This window comes from Lepus europaeus, chromosome 18 (genome assembly GCF_033115175.1).
Source record: "Lepus europaeus isolate LE1 chromosome 18, mLepTim1.pri, whole genome shotgun sequence".
NCBI classification, from domain to species: domain Eukaryota; kingdom Metazoa; phylum Chordata; class Mammalia; order Lagomorpha; family Leporidae; genus Lepus; species Lepus europaeus.
In genome coordinates, this window is record NC_084844.1 from 76471791 (window position 1) to 76495126 (window position 23336).

General features: G+C 44.4%; 2 pseudogenes; one reads left to right on the plus strand and one right to left on the minus strand.

The window, feature by feature from the left end:
- On the plus strand, positions 1 to 23306 carry LOC133747337 (UPF0449 protein C19orf25 homolog; annotated as a pseudogene).
- LOC133747049 (adenomatous polyposis coli protein 2-like) overlaps positions 1 to 23336 on the minus strand; it is an 834579-nt pseudogene that overhangs the window by 808058 nt on the left and 3185 nt on the right.

A 23336-nucleotide genomic window follows, 5' to 3' on the forward strand; every position in this document is an offset into this window, starting at 1 on the left:
GCCAGGCGACGGGAGTGCAGGCCGGGTTTGGGGTCTGAGGCCGGTGGGGTCGCTGTGGCCTCCATGTTCCTCGGGGCTCTCGGGACCTCCAGAGTTCGCCGTGAGCTGCAGAAGCCGCTCCAGGTGAGTCCCCGCCAACTGCGGATCATCGACTTCTGGTCTTTGTTTCTTCACATCCGGAACGATTTCTCTTGTGGGAAGTTTCTGTGATGTTCCTTTGAACGTTGTTTAAAGATATTGCGTGGTTAATCCTCTTGGTCCATTTCTCTTGTAGATACGTGTTTTCTAGTCTGTCTTTCGTCTTTTTAATATTTCCTGTGTGTTTCTTGCTGTTAGCAATGACATTTAAAAAAAAAAAAAAAGATTGAAAGGCAGAGTTAGAGAGCGAGAGAGCGAGAGCGATAGAGAGCAGGAGAGCGAGAGAGAGAAGGCTTCCATCTGCTGCTTCACTCCCCAGTTGGCTGCAACGGCCAGAGCTGCACAGATATGAAACCAGGAGCCAGGAGCTGCTTCCCTGTCCCCCATGCGGGTGCAGGGGTCCAAGGGCTTGGGCATCTTCCACTGCTTTCCCAGGGCATAGCAGAGAGCTGGATCGGAAGCAGAGCAGCTGGGATTCGAACCGGCTCCCACATGGGATGCCCCGGTCATGATATTTTACCCAGTCATCTCATTACCCTTAGCATATTTTCATGTGTCTATAGGCCATTTGTATTGATTGCATCCTTTGAAAAATTTCTGTTCATGGGCCGGCGCCATGGCTTAACAGGCTAATCCTCAGCCTGCAGTGCCGGCACACCGGGTTCTAGTCCCAGTTGAGGCACCGGATTCTATCCCAGTTGCCCCTCTTCCAGGCCAACTCTCTGCTATGGCCCGGGAAGGCAGTGGAGGATGGCCCAAGTGCTTGGGCCCTGTACCCGCATGGGAGACCAGGAGAAGCACCTGGCTCCTGGCTTCGGATCAGCACTATGCACCGGCCGCAGCGGCCATTGGAGGGTGAACCAACGGCAAAAAGGAAGATATTTCTCTCTGTCTCTCTCTCTCTCACTATCCACTCTACCTGTCAAAAAAAAAAATTCTGTTCATGTCCTTTGCCCATTTCTTAACTGCATTATTTTGTTGCAGTTGAGTCTCTTGAAATCTTTAATCATCACATATTAACCCTTTATCAGTTATATAGTTTGCAAATATTTTCTACCACTCTTCACTCTGCTGAGTGTTTCCTTTGCAGCAAAAAAGCTTCCTAGTTTGATGTAATCCCTTTGTCTATATCTGCTTTCATTGCCTGTGCTTCTGAGGTCTTTTCCAAGAAGTCTTTCCTATGCCAATGTCTTGCAGAGTTTTCCCAATGTTTTCCTCTAGTAATTTCTTTAATTAGGTCATAGATTTAGATTCATGATCAGTTGTGAATTGATTTTTGTATGGGGTGGAAGTACAGGTCTTGCTACATACGTCTGCATATCATATAGAGATCCAATTTTCCCAACACTCTTTGTTGAAGAGACTGTCCTTTCTCCAGGGATTGATTTTAGCTCGTTTGTCAAAGATGTTGATTGTACCTGCATGGATTAATTTCTTTGGTTTATATTTTGTTTCATTGGTATACATTGGTTCCAGTCCCAGGCTGTTTCATATGTAACTGCCCTGTAGTGTGTCTTGAAATCTGGTATTCTGATACCTCCAATTTTTTCTTGTTTAACATTACTTTAGCTATTTGGGGGGGGGGCCTCTTGTGTTCCTATACAAATTTTAGCATTCTTTTTTCTAGATCTGAGAAGAATGTTCTTGGAGTTTTGATTGAGATCTCATTGAATCTATAAATCGTTTTGGGTAGTATGAACATTTTGATATTGATTTTCCTGTGCACAAACATGAAATATTTTCCCACTTTTTTGCATTATTCTATTTCTTCCTTTAATGTTTTATAATTTTCATTGTGGAGATCTTTCACATTCTTAATTAAATTTGTTCCAAGGTATTTAACTTTTTGGTAGGTATTGTGACTGGTATTGCACTTACAAGTTCTTTCTCAGCCTGGGCTCATCAAATACAGACATATTTATCTTATCCAATTCCCAAGGGTTTCAAAGTTCACTTTTTTGGTGCATTATGAAAATTGTAAAAGGAGTTGTTAATTATCCATCCCAGATAATAATTATTGTCAGATCATTCATAGATAAAATTAGAGATGTGGATGTTAATTATAAGTGTAGATGTTGATGAATCCACCATAGTTTACTGTGGTATTTTGGGTTAAATTTTAAGTCATTCCTGATTACAAACTGATGAGTATCATAAAACTTGTGACAGTGAAGTGTGTTCATAACTTACATTCCTACTTTCTTTGTATTCTGAATAATTCAAGCTAGACATGGAAGGAAGTCAAAATGTAAGCTTCCTAGCCCACAGAGTTGTTAGTCTTGGTGCTTAGCAACAAAGACTCCCGTCCATTGCCCCTAGTACATTACCTTGCATCCTTACCTAGCCACTTACAGAGCACAGTTTTTTGTTTGTTTGTTTTGTTTTTTTTTTTTTTTGCTAAATTTACAGTATGAAAGAGGGCAGACAAGGACTCATGTTCTCTTGTAGGCATCCTAGAAAAATCCTAAATACAGAAAAAGAGGGGGAGTGGTTTGGTAGCTCATTTACTCTTTCCAATATTTCCATTCATGTAAGTCATTCATAAACCCCATATAGAGGAAGAAGTGAGCTGGTGTCAGGAGCAGTGCTCTAATGTTTAGGCATCTTACTTTGTGGAGGGGGTTGTATCACTTGTCAGCCTAAATTCAAAAAAGATACTCTGTCCCAAAAAAACAGGAAGACTAGGAAAGTCAGCATACACAAATTGTTGTCCAACTATGGCCATTATGTTAAAGGGGTATTTAGAAGAATGTGAATATTGTGAATATTGAGCAAGGAGTTGCTCTCATATGACATGGGCTTGAATCCATTGTAAGAACAATATGCATGAGTACATTCTTAGAGAATATTTCTGCAGTGGTGTCTGTGTTCTTACAGATTTCAGTTTTGTAAAAATGATGCCAAAGTATTATATTTACTTGTTTCCTCAAGAGACACAGTCAAGTATTTTTCTTTGAAGTGAAGAAATTGTAAATGGTTGGGAAGCAATTGATTCTGGTATGTGGTAATTTGCCGTAACCAGTCAGGATGGCAAAAAATGTGTGTGTGTGTGTGTGTATATATACAAATTTAAAATGCAAACCAAGAAGTGAAAGCTGTTTTTGTTGCTTTAAAAATGAACATTTTAAATTCTCTCCTTAAAATATATTTCACTTTATACACTCTCAGTTCTTATTCTCAAGATGTTAAAGTGTATCACATTTTTTTGGAAAGCAAAGGAAAATGTTCCATTTTAGAATGTTTAAAACATACAATTTTAAATTTTGCTGAACAGTTTGTAATAGTTGAACTTGTATTTTTAAGCATAAATATGTTTTCTTCTTAATGTATTATTACAGATATGTTATTTTAAAGGTAGCAGAATCTATGAGGTAAATGATCCAACAGCTTTGTTTTCATTAGATCAAACTTGCCCATGGGGTATCTAAACTTAGAATGAATTTGATATCACAACACTATTTACATTCTTTGCAAGAAAAGTAAAGGATGTTTTGTCCCTAAATTTCAAATCACAGAATGAGATAGTCCAATTTATTTTTGGTTCTCAGTGATGTATTATTGTGTTTTGTAACACCATGCATTCATGAAAAATATTTTTTATTCAAAAGTTCACATTTGTACCACATTTTTTTTAGCTCTGTAGGTCTAAAATTTTTCTAAAGGACAAGCTTTCTAAAATACAAGTTTATATGTGTTGCCTAATGTAATAAATTTCTTTTTTTTAAAGATTCATTTTTATTTATTTGAAAGAAAGAGTTACATAGTGAGGCAGAGATAGAGAGAAAGGTCTTCCATCCACTGGTTCACTTCCCAATTGGCTGCAACAACCAGAGCTGAGCTGATCTGAAGCCAGGAGCCAGGAGCTTCTTTCAGCTCTCCCACATGGGTTCAGGGGACCAAGAACATGAGCCATCCTCTGATGCTTTCCCAGGTGCATTAGCAGGGAGCCATATCAGAAGTGGAGCAATCAGGACTTGAACCAGCACCCATATGGGATGCCAGCACCACAGGCTGGGGCTTTAGCCTGCTGTGCCACAGCTCTGGCCCCTGTAATCAACTTCTAAAGTGTATACACTGACAAGAAGAATTACACAAAGTACATTCATATAACAAGCATATCTTTGCTAAATTTAAAGATGATGGCTTTACCTGCTACGCCATAATGCTGACCCCAAGTATTTGGTTTGGAGCAATACTCATCTGCAATTTACATAGAGTTTATCAGAAAGTATCATTTGATAGTAAATCCCTTTAGTGGGTATATGAAATAGACCAAACATTGAATTTGTAAAAAAAAAAAAAAATGGCTTTCATTCAGATCATGCCAAGTCTAAGGCTTTGCCACTTCATGATTATATATCCTTGGGCAAACCAGATACTTACCTCTTCATGCCTCAGTTCCATTGTCCTTAAAATTAAGATAACAGGAGCTATCTCCATTTTTCTGGAAACATAAAATGCTGGAAATATCACCTGGCATAACATAAATGTTAGCAATTATTGTTATTATGTATTTGCACTTTCCTAACTAAAGGTATTTAAATATCTGTGATTTTATGCTTAATGTTGTAGTGTCCACATTTAGATACAACTCAAAATTTATTTGAAATTATATCTATTCCTTTTTTAAAACTTCATATTTTGCTTGACATACTTACTCAAATTAGATTCAGTTCTGTTTAATTTGATGAGTGAGCCATTTCTTATCTAATTCTCTACATAGTGCAACTTATTCACTCATTTGTGCTTTGTGATGGCACCTGCATCTTTTTCAAAAGAGTAACTAAACTGTATCATTTTTGGTCAAAACTAAATCACTAGGGTAAATTGGTATTTAAAGAAAGGGACTATTCTCTGGCAGTAATCTTAAACTAGTACATTGATGCACTTTGGTAAATGCATTGGAGACTTGCTGATTGTGTATGTGCATTTGTGAATGTGTGTATGGTGTGTGTGTGTGCTCCATTTAAAGCTACAATAAAATTGTAGCATTATCCAAACAGATCATTCTAGAAAATCATAGTTTGTAGTAATTTTTGCTCTTTGGAGATCGTGATGTTTAGATGATGCCTAAAAAGTTATGTGATTTTTTTTTAAGAATTCTAGTAACATAAACACTGAAATTCATATAGAAGGGGAAAATAGTTGGGTTCAAAGATATCATTATACTACAGAACCAATCAGCCATAATTCAGGCCCCCAAATTAAGCTAGTTGTATGAGAAAATTTAAGCAGTTGTATTGATGTCACATATTGCTTGCAAACAAATGTATCTTTTTTAAAAGATTTATTTATTTATTTGAATGTCAGAGTTACACAGAGAGAGAAGAAAAGGCAGAAAGAGAGAGAGAGATCTTCCATCTGCTGGTTCATTCCCTTACTGGCCACAATGACTAGAGCTGTGCCGAACCAAAGCCAGGAGCTAGGAGCTTCTTGTGAGTCCCCTGTGTGGGTTCTGGGGCCCATGGACTTGGGCCATCTTCCACTGCTTTCCCAGGACATAGCAGAGAGCTGACTCAGAAATGGAGCAGCCAAGACTTGAACCGGCATCCATTTGGGGTGCTGGCACTGCCAGGCTGCAGCTTTACCCACTATGCCACAGCGCCAACCCCAAATGTATCTTAATATAACTGTATTTGATAAACACATAACATTAGTGTTAATAAATAATTATAAACCTCAATTAAGGCAATTTTCATTAGGTAACAAAACCATGAAATACAATTCAATTTATCTAGTCCAGATATTTTTTCATAAAGAAAATTTAGACAAAATTATATCGATGCCAAAATATTCACAATGATTCCCAAGAGAGCAAACATATGGTAATCATTTACATTAGACAATTGCTTGATAAAATTCATCCATAAATTTAATGTAGTCTAGCATTTAATAAATCCTTGAAATTAATTGAATTAGTTTGAGGATATGCTTTGAATATAGAGTCTATAAAAAGTGTAGGGCAATAATTTATACTGACCATCATTTAATGTGTAGAAGTAAATGCCCATAATGTTAATTGTGTGATAGAATAGTAGATTTTCTTGAAACTTTCAATATTCTTGTTTTCAATGTTGTCTTGTTTTACAATGAGAAGAACATTTAAAAAATTATTTGAGAGGGAGAGACAGCAGCAGAGCTCCCATTTGTTGGTTCTCTTCTCAAACACCAACAATGTAGATCTGAGTCAGCTTAAAGCTAGGAGCTGGAACTCAATGCAAGGCTCCCACATGAGTGGGGAATCCTACTAGCTGAGCAGTGAGCACTGCCTCTCAGTGTCTGTGCTGGCAAGAGGGTGGAGTAAGCATCCAAAGCCAAGATGTAGACCCAAGTACTCAAACATGGGACACTGTGTTCCCAAATGACATCTTTTTTTAAAAAAAGTTTTATTCCTTTATTTAGGAGGCAAAGAGAGAGAGACGTCTTCCACCCTATGGTTTATTCTCCAAATGGCAGCAATGGCCAGAACTGGGCCAATCCAATGCCAGGAGCCAGGAGCTTTTTTCAGGTCTCCCATATGGATGCAGGCACCCAAACCCTTTTGTCATCTTCCACTACTTTTCCAGGTCTTAAGCAAATAGCTGGATCAGAAGAGGAGCAGTCAGGACATGAACTGACACCCATATGTGTGCCAGTGCTGCAGGTGGAGGCTTAACCTACTAAACTACAGCAATGTCCCCCTAAAATGACATCTTAACTGCTAAGCAAAATGCCTTCCCAATTTTATCTTCATTAGAAAGCAAGTTATACCTACATCCTTTTTGTAAGCTGGCTGTGAGTCGAAGTATAGGAACTAGTTGTCTCCCTCCCACAGACTGGGCTGGTTGTCTATAACACTCTTGTTCAGAACTGACACTAAGCCTTTCGGGTAGACCCCTCATGCAGCACAGTCCCCTAACCCAGGGCAAGGCATGAGCAGAGAGGGGTGGTGAGGACCAGGGCATCACTAAATCAGGTGACTGGGAATTCCTCTGGGCAAGGCTGGTGGATCACACTGCTGCTGGTGATTGGGAGCACACACCACTGATGCAGATTCTCATTGTTGGGAAGCAAATCACTCATGACCCCACCAGCTCAGTGGCCAGTGCCTCACACACCCTTTCCACTGGTTGGCTGGCTGCAGACTCTGCCTGTGCCCACAGCATAGAGCAGGTGGGCAGCTACCTGAATGAGGAGAGGGCAGATGGCATGCAGCATAGCCATAAGCAATGGAGGAAAGAATTTCTGAAAGATCAGAAGAAAATTTGAATTTCTGGAGCAAAACTGCAAAGTAGTTCTAAAGCACTTAAAGTCAGTGACTTGCAGCTGGGTGTCTGATTTTAAGAAATACCTTGGGGGCTGGCGTGATGATGTAACAGGTAAAGCCACCACCTGCAGTGCCAGCATCCTATATGGGCACCAGTTCATGTCCTGGCAGCTCCACTTCTGATCCAGCTCTCTGCTATGACCTGGGAAAACAGTAGAAGATGGCCCAAGTCTTTGGGCCCCTACACCCCTGTGGGAGACCTTGAAAAACTTCTGGCTCCTTGCTTCGGTTCAGTGCAGCTCTGGCCCAAGCGGCCAACTGGGGAATGAACCAGTAGATGGAAGACCTCTCTCTCTCTCTCTCTCTCTCTCTGCCTGTCATTCTCTCTCTGTGTAACTCTTTCAAATAAATAAAAATAAATCTTAAAAAAAGAAATATCTTGAAAACAGAACAATTGCATATGTCAGAGGTAGAGAATCTGCCTCTGGGGACACCCTATTTTCATCTCCACATTTTGTTGACTCCACCTTGCAGCCCCTCAGACTTTGAACCCTAAGTGTTCATTTGATTGCACCAACACCATCTACCGAATGCTTCAAGTCGTTTTCCGATATGCCCAAGCTGCACATTGCTGCACCATTCAGAGGAAGAAAAAATTCCAGTGTCTCTTCTCTTGCCTTAGAAACTTCAGGCCTAGAAAACTAGGGAGTTTGAGTAGTTCTGAAATATGTTGTACAAATTAATGTCTACTGAAGGATCCTGCTGTGTGCAATTTTGATTGCATGATTTCACCACAGTTTGTGCAATGTCCACTTGTTACATTGTAGTCTGAGATTGCCTGTAATTAGGGTTGATGCATTTCCTACAGAAGGGGCCATTTGTGAGACAATGAATAACTGCTTCCTGGCGGAAAGAATATCAGCTCCTGCCTATTGACTTGGTAAATTGTCCACTTTGCAGGAAGAGACCCTTACAATACAGAGAGCATTGAAAAGAATAAAAAGTGAAAAGTTTCAAAAACCCCGGTGAGGAAAAGCAGACCTGTATTTGAGGATACAGCACTGAAAACCCAAGCAATGGCCCCTTTCCCTAACCCTAAAAACCTGGGACTAAATCATTATCTTTCCAAAAGGAAATTTTAAATTGTGAATTAGATTGAGGATATAAACCTTGAAATAGAGAAATAATCTTGCATTACCCATGTGGATCTGATCAAACATTTGACTTGTAAACAGAGAACGGGCACACAAAAGGATTGGCCTGGGATATGTGGCAGGATTCTGTAATTCTCTGTTGCTTCCTTTGAATACAGAGGCCCATGATCCATGGAATGTAGTGCTCTCTAGAAGCTGGGGACAGAACTCCACTTATAGCCAGAGAGAAAACAAGGACTTTGGTCCTACCACAAGAGAATGAATTCTGCCAAAGACCCAGTGAGCAAAAAATGAATGGACTTATGGAGCCTCCAGAATGGAATATGCCCTGCATTTTAGCCTGATAGACTTCTGACGTACAGAATATCAGAATGTAAATTAGTGCTGCTCTAACACACCAAGTCTGTAGATATTTGCTATTTTAGTTATAGAAAATGAATACACAGGAAAGCAGTTTAGTTGGAGGTGGAGAAGAAAGAATGTTGGAAAATAGAATTCAAAATTATTTTTATTTGGTGTTGCAGATATCAAGATAAATGTGTAAGTAGATTGAAAGGGCTAACCGAGAGACAAAATGGAGAAACTAAGGCTAACCACATTCTCTTGCTTCTGTATGAGTTGGCTAAGCTTGCAAAAATGTGATATCTTTAGAGAACAGGGAAGGACGGAAAGTCCCCAACCCTTATCTTGTGACCTACCAAGGTCTTACTGCCGCCCCCGCCCTGCAACCCCTTATCCTGTTGTGACATACCAAGGTTTTACTACCACCCTCGTCCTTGCTTGCTTAAGCTGATAAGAAAAACCTCGAGGCTCCTACAGCCTGTTACCACCCCCATCCCAAGCCCCTTACCTAGTAACCATTAACATATCCAATAAAATTGTAACACAACTTTTATCTTGCCCAATAGGATTGTAACATAACTAAGTATGCTAATGCTGTGGTTTTAAGCTTTAAATACCTTGTAAAGCTGATGTTCGGGCCCGCTCTCTCTGCACTACACTAGAGGGTGCTATTGAGATGGCCCATTTGCAAATGAAATAAACTTCCTCTTGCTATTGCATCGGTTGGAGTGGAGTCTGTGTTTCTGGGGTCCGGTTTGTGGGACGCCTGCTTAAGGGGTCTTACAGAATCAGCCTAACCTTGTTCCAGTGAGAACTGACATAGGATCAGGGTTATGCTGGAGGTAAGACAGAGGATACTTACTGAGGAAGTTTGGTATACTTACTGGTTTCATGGTGTGCATTTCATGAAAGTCAAGAAATATCTGGGCCAATGGCCAGCTGTATTATAAAAGATTTCATCATATTTTATAGGTAATGCAATTAAAACCGCTTCCAGTGTACAGTCACAAGTTACATTTTTCCAACTTTAAGCATCAAAGCTAGGTTAGCAGCTAGTGGGATGAGGGGGAGAGAGAAAAAGGAAAGATAGAGCTTGCTTGCTCTATTTCTTAAATTATTTGCTTTAAGAGGTCCTAGATTGGGTCCAGCATTGTAGTGCAGCAGGTTAAGCCACCACTTACAATGCCAGCCTCCCATATGAGCACCAGTTTCTGTTCCAGATGGCCCACTTCCAATCTAGCTCTCTGCTAATGCAACTGTCAAGGCAGTACAAGATGGCCCAAGTACTTGATCCCCTGCCACACACGGGAGACCAAATGGAATTTTGGGTTCCTGACTTCAGCCTAGAACAGTCCTGATCTTTGTGTCCATTTGTGGAATGAACCTGCAAATGGAAGATTCTTGCTCTCTCTTTGCTCACACGTGCGTTTGTGTGTATGTATGTATATGTAAATATATGTATGTATATATCCCTCACTCTTTGTAACTCTGCTTTTTAAATACAATTTTTTTTAGAAAGAAGTAAACAAGAGGGCCTGGCTTGTGCTTATTAACTACTGCTATTTCAAGGCATCCAAGATCCTCCTACAGAATAATAAACCAATTCTTCACTATAAAACTTAGCATCCTAACTCAAACTTCAAAAAGGAAATTGCATGCATTCTTTAATTTTATGCCTATAGCTTTCTCCCAAGAGGAACTCTTTTGTAAGAACATCTGGAGGGTGATTAATCAAGTACAATCTATCTAACTTGTCTAGAAAAGAAGAAAAATAAAAGCATAAAGTCATCTAAAGATTTGGGACCACACAGATTAATATAATTACATTTTAGTATTTTATCTTTCATAGTTTATATGAAAAGCAAGTTCCTAGAAAATTTAGTTTACGTTGCTAAGATATTTTTCTCAGTGAATAACCTCCTTTTGTAGTGCAAATATATTATTTCATCATCAAATTGAAGAGTTAGTTTTTTAGGTTTATTTATTTATTTGAGAGACAGAATCACAGACAGAAGGAGAGACAGAGAGAAAGGTCTTCAAATGGCACAATAACTGGAGCTGGGCCGATCCAAAGCCAGGAGCCAAGAGCTTCTTCTGCATCTCCTATGTGGGTGCAGGGGTCCAAGCACTTGGGTCATCTTCCACTGCTTTCTCAGGCCATGGCAGAAATCTGGATTGGAATAGGAGCACCTGGGACATGAACTGTCACCCATATGGGATGCGGGTGCCACAGATGGAGGCATAGCCTACACCACAGTATCAGCCCCCAAATTAAATTTTTGTGTAGGCTTCTTGATCTGAATATAACATTCAACCTTATACCTAACTATTCCTTTGTAATGATTTGATTTCCTTGAAAATATTCAGGTATTATGTTTAAGTATATTTTAGAAAGTATATTATAATCAAGATATTGTTACCTGTGAATTGAATCCAACATAAAGAAACTTGCTAACATAGGATGATTTGATAGACATGTATTTAAGGAAATTTCTTCCTTTTATTTTTTAAAAAAATTTCCTAGGACCTAATAGAATTTTAAGACACAGTGTTAGGATTAATAGTATAGAATTTGACTTTGTGTAGATACAAGTAATAAAAGTCTTTAGAAATAATATTTTCATTTTGAATACAAATAAAGCTCCAGTTTGCAGCTCATGTTCAGAGTTTCTGATATACATGAACAACTTTTTAAAAAAGATGCCACCAAGGCTGGTGTTGTGTGTGACTATAGAAGTTGAATCAATGAGCAGAGACTAATGCCACTGACAGATCCATTGCTCATATTAAAAGTACCATAAAATGTAAAACCCTGTATTTGTAGCTAAATATCTTAAAAGCTATAGTCAATATACAAGTGATATTATTATGAACAAGTACATTTCCAGAAATAGAAAATGACAAATCAAATTTTGTTAAATTTTGTATAACCTAGAAAATTTGATTTTTTCTGAATAGTATACCATTTTCACTGAATATTAGAATTTTATGGGAATGCAATGTCAATAATGATACATATGGATAAAATTAGTACAGTAGTACAAAATATAAAATGAATCAAGGAAAAAATGTGTAAGGGGCACATCTTTGGGCCACCAGATAAGATGCTACTTTGGATGCCTGATCCAATGTCGATGTGTCTGAATTTCAGTTCCTGACCTTCTTCTGACTTCACCTTTCTGTCAATGTGCATTCTAAGAAGCAGCAGATGATGACAACAATATTTAGGTCCCTGCTACCCACAGGTGAGACCTGGATTGACCTGGGTTTCTTGCTTGGCCTTACCCTGCCTCAGGTTTGGCTGGCATTAGGGAAATAGACCAGTAGATGGAAGATCTCTGTTTAACTTTCTCTCTGTTGGTGTCTGCTTTTCAGGTAAATAAAATGATTAAATGAACTTTGGAAAGTATAAAGTCATCATATGAAGTGCTGTGCAGTGACTAAAATAAAAAGTAAAACAGATGTGATGCCCACAAACTTCAAGGCAGGTTTTAATTGGTTTTGGAGTAGGAACATTGGCATGTGAGAAGAATATTGGAGCTGTGTGTGGACAGGGAGCTAAGCTGCTATCTGCAATGCCAGAATCCCAAGTCAGAATGCCAGTTCAAGTCTCAGCTATTCTGTTCCTGATCCAGCTCCCTGCTAATGTGCCTGGGAAAGCAACAGATGATGGCCCAATACCTGGGCCCCTGCCACTCACATGAGAGACCAGGTAAGAATTCCGGTCTCCTGGCTTCAGCCTGGTCCAGCCCCAGTCCTGTGGACATTTTTGGAGTGAATCAGCAAATGGAACAAAGATCTCTTTCTCTCTCTCATTCTGTCAAGTAAACAAATATTTAAAAAATAAGAATGTTGGTTTAAAAAGATGATATTGCATGTAACATAAGTATACCATTTAGGGTTGGGACAGAACAATTGAAAATTTTTTAAAGATTTATTTTATTCATTATTTATTTATGTATAATTATAGAGAGAGAGAGAGAGAGAAAGATCTTGGCATCTGTTGATTCACTCCCCAAATGTCTGCATTGGCTAGGGCTAGTCCAGGCCAAAGCCAGGAGCCAGGAGCATCTTCTAGGTCTCCCACATGGGTTGAGGGGCCCAAGCACTTGGGCCATCCTCCACTGGCTTTATCAGGCACATTAGCAGGGAGTTGCATCAGAAGTGGAGCAGGGGCCTGCTGGTGTAGCAGGTAAAGCCTGGTACTGTGGTGTAGACTAAGCCTCTGTGGTGCCCGCATCCCATATTGGTGCCAGTTCAAGTCCCAGCTGCTCCACTTCCAATCCAGCTCTTGGCTATGGCCTGAGAAAGCAGTAGAAGATGGCCCAAGTCCTTGGGCCCCTGCACCCATATGGGAGACCCAGAAGAAACTCCTGGCTCCTGGCTTCTGGCTTCAGATCAGCCCAGTTCTGGCATTGCGACCATTTGGGGAGTGAACCAGCAATGGAAGACTTCTCTCTCTCTGCCTCTGCCTCTCTGTAACTCCGCCTATCAAATAACTAAATAAATCTTTTTTTTAAAGTAGAACAACTGGGACTTAAAGTGGTGTCCATATGGGATCCTGGTGCTGCAGATGTTCACTTAACCCACTGTGCCACAACACTGGCCTCCAGTAATTTAAAATCTTAAATATTAAAGTCCTCATTCTGATGCTTTATTCAATGTCTCATTCAAATGCATTGTGTTCTGGGGACAGGTGTTGTGGTATAGCAGGTAAAGTCATCACTAGGAATATCTGCAAACTATCTTCGAGTGCCTGGCGTCAAGTCCCACCTGTGCTTATGATCCGGCTTTCTGCTAATGTGTATTCTGGAGACAGAAAGTGATGGATGAAGTAGTTGGATTGTTGACACTCATGTGGGAAGATCAGATGAAGTACTGGACCCCGGGATTCAGACAGGCCCAGTCCTGGTTGTTGCAGGCATTTGGGAGAGTGATCAAGTGGATGATAGTTCTTGCTCATTCTCTCATTCTCCATTCTGTCACTCTGCCTTTCAAATAAATAATTTTAAAATAAATATACGTTAATAGAAGACAATGTGCTCTGGGTTTAAATATGTCCCCAGTTTCCTGCCAACGGTTTTCCTCTAAACATTTTTTTTTATAATTTTTTATAGTTACACAGAGAGAGGAGATGTAGACAGAGAGAGGCAGGGGCAAGGTCTTCCATCTGATGATTCACTCCCCAAATGGCTGCAACTGCCAGAGCTGTGCTGATTTGAAGCCAGGAGCCAGGAGCTTTTTCTAGGTCTCCCACACAGTTACAGGGGCCCAAGGACTTGGACCATCTTCTACTGCTTTCCCAGGCCATGGCGGAGAGCTGGATTGGAAGTGGAGCAGCCAGGTCTCAAACCAGCATCTATATGGGATGCCAGTGCTTCAAGCCAGTATGTTAACCAGCTGTGCCACAGCACTGGCCCCACAAGTTTAGAATCAATAATGACAGGTGGCCTTTTACAGCTTTTGTAATTTTATTTCTACTCTTGTGTCTTAGGACTCTACTTGAGATTATGAAATGCTTATAAATTAATTTCAGTTTTGTTTTTATTGCTGGACCTCAATTCTGTATTTTTGGGAAAAAGGCCACAGTAGTGAAGTGTCATTTTTATCATATCAAATCAATGGTAAACGCTACTGACATGACTATCATATCATTTGTGATGTCAACCATGATCCCCAGGCCATTGTATTGGTTGTCAGGTTCTTCACCATAGGATGTGTGCTTTCTCATTCTTTCACTACTCTATTCTTTGAAAACCAGTCACTAAGCATAATAAACCCTCAAAGGAGGAGAAATTCACTTCCATGACCTTGAGGAGATTTTCTCCAGATAAATCTAGTTTTACTAGCACTCAATATTGTTGTATTTTGAACCTTGGTTATTTTAAGAGCTGTGTCATGGCTGGTGCCGTGGGTCACTTGGTTAATCCTCCATCTGTGGCACCAGCATCCTATATGGGCACCGGGTTCTGGTCCTGGTTGCTCCTCTTCCAGTCAAGCTCTCTGCTGTGGCCCGGGGAAGCAGTGGAGGATGGCCCAAGTGCTTGGGCGCCTGCACCCACATGGGAGACCAGGAAGAAGCACCTGGCTCCTGGCTTCAGATTAGCACAGTGCCAGCTGTGGCAGCCTTTTCAGGGGTGAACCAATGAAATAAAGACCTTTCTCTGTCTCTCTCTCTCACTATCTGTCAAACAAACTTTAAAAAAAAGTGTTTAGAATATAAATCTATTTCTTATAATTTACTGAAAATTTGAATATGGGAATCATTATTTATTTGATAGGACTTTGGTCTGCAATTCCTTTGTATTACAATTTTTTACAAAAAGAAAATAAATATTCATAAATAAATAATAATACATTTTGTTTACTTGCTTAATGGAACATGTTAGTCACTAATCAGAAAATTCAGGTGAGCAGCATATTGACTGCGTGTAACGGCTCCAGTTCTTCAGCTCTCCTTTATTCACGTCTGCTGCCACAGAGCATTCTTGTGGCTTCCCATTCCTCTCTAGATACCAGCCACATTTCCTGGTTTGTACAGTGAGATGTGTGCAGGTCAGACAGAAGAGATTTGGAAAATCATGTACATCTCCATCCAGGCTCTTGATCTTTTATCACGGCCATAACCATATGCCTGAGCAAGCCTTCTATAGTCTAAAAGTCATGCCTGTATTCTGCTTTGGAGTCTGTTTGTATGGAGCCAGATGTAGAGCCAAGGTGCCCTAGTCAGGAAAGCTGAGGCCATCCTAGGTTAGCTGCCATCCAGATGAATTCCAGATATATAAGCTGAGTCTAGCCCAAGTGAACTCCACCTCACAAACACATGACCTAATTATGTATATCTTGCTGTAGATCACTGAATGTTTCGTATTGTTAGAATATATACTGATATAATATCTTCATATTAATATCAAGAAAATGTAACTTTAAATTTCATTAGACTTTCCAGTGTGTTTGTAACATATTAAATATAGTGAGCAGCTGGGACTTGAACCGACACCCATATGGGATGCTGGCACTGCAGTTGGCAGCTTTACCTGCTATGTCATAGTGCTGGCCCCTTCCTATGCATTGAAAGCATGTACATATTAACTTTCTCACATTTTAGTAGAAAATGACCTATAAGTGTTATTTAATTTTACTTATCACAGTAAAGAACCAGTGTTAGCAAGTGGGCATTAAGACTTGCTCAAGGGGCTGGCACTGTGGCATAGAAAGTTAAGTCACCACATGCAGTGCCAGCATTCCACACGGGCACCAGTTTGAATCCCAGCTGCTCCATTTCCCATCCAGCTCTCTGCTAGTGCTCCTGGGAAAGCAGTGGAAGATGGTCCAATTCTTCTTGGGCCTCTTCTACCCACATGGGAAACCCAGAAGAAGCTGCTGGCTACTGGCTTTGGCCTGGCCCAGTCCTGGCTGTTGCAGCCATTTGGGGAGTGAACAAGTAGATGGAGGTTTTTGCTTCTCTCTCTCTCTTGCTCTTTATCTCCCCTTCTTCCTCCTCTTTTTGCTCTCTCCCCTCTAACTCTGCCTTTCAAATAAAGGAATAAATCTCTTTTTTTTTAAAGAGTTTTTCAGAATTTTCTGAACATTTCATTTTCTCATCAGGGAAAAAATATCACTAATCTCCCTTAACTCAAGATCAGGTTTCCTGAAAAATTGCCAGTTGGTCACATTTCTTCTTTTCACATGATATGGGATAAAGACTTTTGCTTATAAACATATTTAAAGTGACTTTTGCAGTCTCCTTTCCCCCTTATAAACATCCCCATTGCATAAGGCCACTATAGACCTTAGCCTGCTGAACTTCCTATAGCTCCCCACCTCTCTTCTGTGTTGGACCTTGAACATGTGCCCTCCCTTTAAATTCTGTACTTTGATAAAATTCCTTTTATAATCAATAGTCATAACTCCCAATGCAATCATTTTGAGTCTATAGATATTTTCTCTGAAGTCATGATGTTTCCATGTTTGAAAAAAGAAACCTTTTTCACAAGTGTTTTTCTTGGGAATCATTATTCCAAAAATGTATTTTTCCCTATGTATTTTTTAAAATCTTTATTTATTTGAAAGGCAGAGTTACAGAGAGAGGTCTTCCAATCCACTGGTTCTCTCCCCAGATGGCCATAATGGCCAGAGCTGCACTGATCCGAAGCCAAGAGCTTCTTCCAGGTCTCCCATGTGGGTACAGAGGTCCAAGCACCTGAGCCATTTTCTACTGCCTTCCCAGGCCATAGCAGAGAACTGGATTGGAAGGGGAGCAGCTGGGACTTGAATCGGCACCCATATGGGATGCCGGCACTGCAGTTGGCAGCTTTACCTGCTATGCAACAGTGCTGGCCCCTCCCTATGTATTGAAAGCATATACTGTATTCTCATTTAAAACAAACTTATATTAATAAAGCTCTTGAATTCTAAACAATTTCTTGTATCATGTCATTTAATTTTGAAGTTCTTCAGCATGGAAAGGAATACAGAAAGCAAATTTTGATAACAGTTATTTATTTATTTATTTTATTTGTTTAGCACCAGTGCTTATTTCAAGGAGATGGGCTCAAGGACCAGGGTGTGTCCAGTGGAGTCCCAGGGTCTCCTGTTTCTCACATGACCTTCAGGTTAATGGAACTTTTTTTTAAAGATTTATTTATTTATTTGAAAATCACAGTTACATACAGAGAGGAGAGGCAGAGAGAGTGAGAGAGAGAGAGAGAGAGATGTCTTCCATCTGCTGGTTCATTCCCCAATTGGCTGCAATGGCCAGAGCTGCACCAATCTGAGGCCAAGAGCCAGTAGCTTCCTCCAGGTCTTCCTACATGGGTGCAGGGGCCCAAGGATTTTGACCATCTTCTGCTTTCCCAGGCCACAGCAGAGAGCTGGATTGGAAGTGGAGCAGCTGGGACTTAAACCTGTGCCCATATGGGATGCTGGCAGTGCAGGTGGTAGCTTTACTTCAATCCTCATGAGTTTTTTGTGTTTGGCCATATGCTCCAAGTGGCAGGGGTCACCAGTCTTGATGTGTCCTGTGAGAGCCCCCCCAGCCATTAAACTGAGCTGGCCCAAGGTTCCAGAGATGCCCTCTGGGAGCCCCGCATCCTGCGATCAGGTACCACCAGCTTCCCCTTCCCCCACTCTGGACACCTGGCCCCACACACTTACCATTCCCAGGTGTCCAAGATTGGCTGTGTTGTGGTGGAAAAGGTCAGAGAACAGCAGATGCTGCACTAGCTCCTGAGTCTCCCAGCGGCAGAGACCCCTCCTTGGACCTCTCTCCTCCAGGAATTTGGAACTCTATGGTGTCACAATCCAATGTGATTATGTGGCAGTGATGTCACCATGCCTGATTGGACAGCTCACATAGCCGTCAGCACACAGGACCCAGAAGTCACAACAAATCAGCATCTTTAAAGCAGGGACGTGTACTCCAGGCCACTCCAGATGGTAGAGAGATGAGGCCTGGATTCAGGGGCCAAGGGCCTCCTCCAGGGCTGCACCCTTTCACCAGTGGGATCCTGCCACCTGCTGGGACCCTCCTGCCTCCCCACAGGTCTACCTGGGAGAATCCCACCTGGAGGCTGCAGTAACCTGCTTAGGGTGAGTTAAGAGACTATTGGCTATTTATTGGCTTTGGTCTTTTTTGTTTTCTTCATATTGCTGACTCATTTCTATGTGGGGTTTTTAATATTAAGAATGTTTACAGATATTACAAATTCAATTCTTTTTCTCATCTCTCCTAGATATTTGTTTTCTAGTCTGCCTCTTGCCCTTTAATATTATTATTTTCTGTTTGTTTCTTGCTGGTACTTAGTAATTAGTGGATTTTATGCATTAATCTTTCCAGTAATATTGTTAAATTTATGTATCAGTTGTATTTATTAATAGATTTTATAAATTATCTAGCTACTTATGTGTCATCCTATATAATTCTTTGTGTGTATGTATGTATATATATATATATATATATATACACAATTTCATTCTTTATAAATTGAACTTTACACATTTTTTGCCATTTTATTTCCCTGATTACCCTTACAACAGAAAGTTGAAAAGAAATAGTGGTGGCATCTGGGTGTAGGCTTACATTCAGGGAAAAGCTTTCAATGATTCTGTATTAGTTGTGTTGGTTTTTGTAACTTTCTTTTAATCTTGATCTGATTGATGAAGTTACTTTCTGTTTGTTTTCACTGAGAGTAAGTTTTTTTTCATTAGAGGCTGAATTTTATTAAATATTTTCAACATGTAATCTAAACAGTCACATGATTGTCTTTTTGCATTTTTCACCTATTTGGATGGCTGTTTTGGGAATCTTGACAACTCTTGTATTTTTTATCTCTTGCTTGTGATCGATCTATTATGTTTCCCTATATCATTTCATTTATTATAATAATACTTTGTGGTCCCCATGAATCGTGGGCTGGCTACTGTGGTTCGCCGGGACCAGGAGGCCTGGGCAGGGTCGTAGCCTGGCTCCCTGCGACCCCTTGCGGTCAGGGCAAGGCGGGCTCCCCAGATGCGCATGGCCTCACCGGGCAGTGGCCGCGATGGGGACACGCCTTGTGACGGCCTCATCTGCCACCTGCAGGCATGAGATCCAAGGCCAAGAAGTTCGTGGTGCTGCCCATGAGCCCAGCGCCGCCCACGGTGGAGCAGTTCCTGGAGGACGTGCGCGGGGCACAGGCCAAGACCTTGTCTTCACCGCGCTGGCCCCGGAAGGTAGGGGGCTCAGGCCGGGGCAGGGCAGGAGGCGGCCCCGAGGCCCCAGGAATGGTGGCTGGGGCAGGACCATGTGTCCCATGCTGCATGGGCATGGGGCTGAGGAAGGCGTTGGCCCCATTAATGGAGGGGGAGCATGCCGCGGGACAGGGGCCGTGGTGGGGGTCGCAGGGGTCTCCGGCCTGGCCGGGGTGGAGCTAAGTGGGGTGTGCAAGGACAGGGTTCCGCATGCAGGATCGGGGTGGACTCTGTGGTCTCTGTGAGGTGCTCAGCTATACTGAGCCCTGGGCCCAGACGGACCTAGAACGCCACACCCACCCTCCCTGGACAGGCCCCTTGGACCAAGGCCTGAGGATTCTATGGGAACCTACTCTTCTTTCTCTTTGTTTTTTCAAAAAGACATCAGAGACAGAGGGAGATCTGTCCGCTGGTTTACTCCCCAAATGGCTGCAGCAGCCAGAGCTGGGCTGACCAGGAGCCAGGAGCTCCATCTGGGTCTCCCACGCAGATGCAGGGGCCCAAGCACGTGGGGCATCCTCCACTGCTCTCCCAGGGCACAGCAAAGAGCTGGATCAGAAGTAGAGCAGCCGGGACTCAAACTGGTGCCCCTATGGGATGCCAGAGTCACAGGCGGCAGATTTACTGCTATGCTACAGTGCTGGTCCCAGGAGCCTACTTTTTAGAATTAAGTTATACTGGGGCCCTGTGCCCGCGTAGGATCCAGAGGGAGCACCTGGCTCTGGCCTGGCTCAGCCCCAGCTGATGTGGCCATTTGGGGAGTGAACCACAAATAGAGGATCTCTCCCTCCCTCCATCTCTCCCTTCCTCCCTCCCTCCCTTCCTTCCTCTTCCCTCTCTCTCTCTCTCTCTCTCTCTCTCTCTAGCTCTAGCTCTAGCTCTAGCTCTAGCTCTATCTCTATCTCTATCTCTATCTCTATCTCTATCTCTATCTCTATCTCTATCTCTATCTCTACTGTCAGATGAATTAAACAACCCCAGCCATAGTACCACATTCCGTGCCAGGCTCTGTGTGACTCAGGGCTTCTTGGCATCGCCGCAGACTGCTGCCATCAGCTGGAGGTTCTGTGGGACAGGGCACCTGGCAGAGCCTGTGCTGAGCAGCCTTTCAGTCACCGGCTGCCTTTTGTCTGTTGTGAGTCACCTGTAGTGAGCAGGCATCAGGCCAGGGTTCGAGGCCAGGTTCCCAGCCTTGGCCAGGGAGGAGCTGGTGGCTGTAATGCCACAGGAGTGGACCCACTCCCTCATTTCAGCAAAATGTGTTCGCTGACCAGGTGGCACCAGGCTGCCTGCTTCCTGCTGCTGTTCTGACCCTAGACTGCATGGGAGGTCGTGGACCACATGTGTGTGTGGGGATTGTGGACCATGTGTGTCAGCACACTGCCATCCCATTGCTGCTTCTGAGGGTCACAGCCACGCTTCCCCTCAACCCCCCATGCAGTATCGCTCCAGGTGCATCTGCCTAGGAAGCGCCACAGCCCATTTGGCAAAAAAACAAATTGCATTCCACTGCCTCGGGCTGACCTGGGCCCCTTCTTCCAGGCCTGGGTGCCAGCTGGGCTATGTAGGTACCCAGGGCCAGCTCCCCACCCCCAGTGGGCCCTGTCCATCTCTTGGGCCTCCCTTGGCCCTGGCCCTCCTTGGGGACGGGGCTCTTAGAGGGGCATGGCTGTCGTGTGGTGGGCAAAGCCGCCGCCTGTGATCCAGGCTGCTCTGTGTCCCATCCGGCTTCCTGCTAGCTGCCAGAGAGAGCAGCTGCCGGTGGCCTTGGTGTGGGCCCTGCTGTTTCCATCATTGTGGAGGAGAGCATTTCTAGAACAATGTGGGGACCTAGAGCTCTGGGTGGGCGGCAGGGACCCCGCTATTGAGACTGGTATGTTTCAGCTGGCTGGCGTGTGAGACGCCAGGTCACGCGTGGGCCCCCGAGAGTGACTGTGGGGCACCTAGGCCACCCGGGGTGGGCTTGTGCTGTGCAGGGGTGGGGTATGCAGGTGCCTGCATCCCCAGGCTTGGCTCCCTCCTGCTGGGTGGCTCTGGTCTTGGGGGCTCCCTTGTGACTGATGCTCCCTCATGCTGTCCCAGACCCCCCAGGAGACCCCAGGAGGAGTGAGGACCCCGAGGCCCAGAGGGAGCGGCTGTACCAGCAGAGCCAGGCCTAAGTGACTGCCAACGTATGGCTGCAGCGGGCAGGTGAGGGGCTGAGGCAGCAGTGCCAGGGCCTGCAGTGAGCCAGCGCCAAGCTGGAACTGGACGTTGGGCACGTGATGTGCTTAGTGCTGCCCGACGCCTCTGCCGCTACCTCCTCTGGCTGACCTGCGCCCTTCCCCGTCCCCGGCACAGGCTGGACCCTGTATGGGCGCCTGAGACCACCTCCCCCCAGCGGACTCTGCCCATCTCATGGGGCCACTCTGCTCCCTTGCCTGGCGCTGGATCAGCGCACCACTCCCTGGCTGAGAGGAGGAGCCGGCAGCCCTGGCGGGGCCCCGCAGGCCTCATGCTGCCACTCCTGGGCAGGAGCCTCCCCTTCATCACTGCGGGAGAGGCTGATGTGGGGGACAGCCGAGCGTCCACGGGCTGGCAGGGCCTCTGTCCCTGGGAAGATGTCCCTGCATCCTGGGGGGCAGGACTGAGCCCCAGGGCCACAGGAGTTTCTCTTCCGCTGCCTGAGCTTCAGAGACCCCAGCCACAGCCTCTCAGCCGGGGCAGAGACTCCCCAGCCCACTAGGCACTGTCGGACCTGACAGAGTCTGGGCCACAGCCAAGGACGGAGCTGGACAGAGACGTCCCAGTGGGACAGTCTTCCTGGGCCAGTAGGGACCGCTGGCCTCCCTGCTCATGGCCGGTGTGGGAGGCCCGCATCTGCCCCACTCATGCAGCAGAGGCAACTGGACAGCTCTGTTTTTTAAAGTTGTGCAACACTGATGCAGGGGATGTGGTCCTTCCGCCAGCCGGCGGCTTTACATGGGGTGCTGGCGGGTGGCGCGCTATGTACACATGGGGCAGATGCTGCAGGGCGGCGTGAGGAACAGGAGGGTGGGTGGAGGGAAGGCTGCCAAGTGGCCGTTGATCCTCAGTGGCCCTGCAGGCTGGCAGGGAAGCCCCCCAAGGCGATACCCAAGCCCTCTTGGGCAAAGGGCGCGGGGGCAGGGCCCTTGGCCGGGACCGGCTCATCCACTTCGCTGCCCAGGAGGGCGGCCGGGGCGCTGGTTGGGGCGGGGGCTGCTCCGGGTTCCCCAGGCTCGGGGACGTGCTTGCGTTGGTCTTGGGCTGGGCCACCTCTTCCATCTGCACTGCGGCGTCCCAGGTCTTCCGCGGCGGCGGGTGGCCCCGGAGCAGCAGGGCCGAGGAGGGCAGGGTGCTGCGCGGGATGTGCGCGACGCCTCATCCCGGATGCGCCGCCACATCGTGCCTGGCGCGACCACCCTGGGCAGTGGCTGGGCCATGCTGATGTGGGGCTGGGAGGAGTAGCGCTTGAAGAGGGGTAGCGCGGGGGGCGTGCGCACTGGAAGGCGCGACGGGCTCTTGGAGCTGCTGCGCCGGAGAGCGCACGTGCTGGGGCCGGGACCCTGGCCGGGTCGGCTGCTGCCAGGGGGCCGCCCTCAGCTCGTCGCAGCGCAAAGAACAGAGGAAGATGGCGGGGAGCGCCGGCCGTCCGCGGCGGGGCGACGCGCCCTGGGAGGTGGAGGCGGAGGCGAAGGAGGCGGCGGCGGAGGACAGCTCCATGC